The sequence below is a fragment of the Dermacentor albipictus genome, chromosome 8 (genome assembly GCF_038994185.2).
Source record: "Dermacentor albipictus isolate Rhodes 1998 colony chromosome 8, USDA_Dalb.pri_finalv2, whole genome shotgun sequence".
In the NCBI taxonomy this organism is placed as follows: Eukaryota; Metazoa; Arthropoda; class Arachnida; order Ixodida; family Ixodidae; genus Dermacentor; species Dermacentor albipictus.
The window spans coordinates 43437347-43438532 of NC_091828.1; the positions used below are offsets into that span (position 1 = coordinate 43437347).

The 1186-nt window shown below is 49.7% G+C and overlaps 1 non-coding gene across 1 annotated transcript; it reads right to left on the bottom strand.

Moving 5' to 3' along the window:
- Nucleotides 1-804: 804 nt before the first annotated feature.
- TRNAS-AGA (transfer RNA serine (anticodon AGA)) lies at nucleotides 805-877 on the bottom strand. The gene has a single exon. It is a non-coding gene; the product is annotated as a tRNA-Ser (tRNA).
- Nucleotides 878-1186: the final 309 nt, after the last annotated feature.

Sequence of the window (1186 nt, forward strand, 5' to 3'; positions counted from 1 at the left end):
GTTAGCCAGCGCCCCCACTCACAGACCTTGGCGGCGGACGTGGAACGTCTTTTTTGCCGCAGGCGTCACGAGAACGTGATCTTTTCGGGTGAAGGCAACTGGTCACTAAACCCACATATGCTACCTGAAGGCATCAATGTTGCCGGATTCGAGACCCTCGTTAAGTAATAAACGAGAAGAAAGGGGGTTAACCGAGGGACCCGATATTTATTAGTCATATAATGAGAAGCCAACAAACACTGACACCAAGTACAACATAGGGGCAATTGCATGTGCTTAATAAATGAAATAAAGTATTGATAAATTAATGGAAATTAAAGTGGATGAAAAAACAACTTGCCGCAGGTGGGAACCGAACCCACAACCTTCGCATGTCGCGTGCGATGCTCTACCAATTGAGCTACCGCGGCGGCGTTTCGCTATCCACTTTCTTGGGTATTTATGTGTACTAGTAGAACCCTGGGAGTGTTAGCCAGCGCCCCCACTCACAGACCTTGGCGGCGGACGTGGAACGTCTTTTTTGCCGCAGGTGTCACGAGAACGTGATCTTTTCGGGTGAAGGCAACTGGTCAATAAACCCACATATGCTACCTGAAGGCATCAATGTTGCCGGATTCGAGACCCTCGTTAAGTAATAAACGAGAAGAAAGGGGGTTAACCGAGGGACCCGATATTTATTAGTCATATAATGAGAAGCCAACAAACACTGACACCAAGTACAACATAGGGGAAATTGCATGTGCTTAATAAATGAAATAAAGTATTGATAAATTAATGGAAATTAAAGTGGATGAAAAAACAACTTGCCGCAGGTGGGAACCGAACCCACAACCTTCGCATGTCTCGTGCGATGCTCTACCAATTGAGCTACCGCGGCGGCGTTTCGCCATCCACTTTCTTGGGTATTTATGTGTACTAGTAGAACCCTGGGAGTGTTAGCCAGCGCCGTTCCACGTCCGCCGTTCCACGTCCGCGTCAAGGTCCGCGCCACGTCCGCGTCCGCGTCAAAGACGTTCCACGTCCGCCGCCAAGGTCTGTGAGTGGGGGCGCTGGCTAACACTCCCAGGGTTCTACTAGTACACATAAATACCCAAGAAAGTGGATGGCGAAACGCCGCCGCGGTAGCTCAATTGGTAGAGCATCGCACGCGAAGGTTGTGGGTTCGGTTCCCACCTGCGGCAAGTTG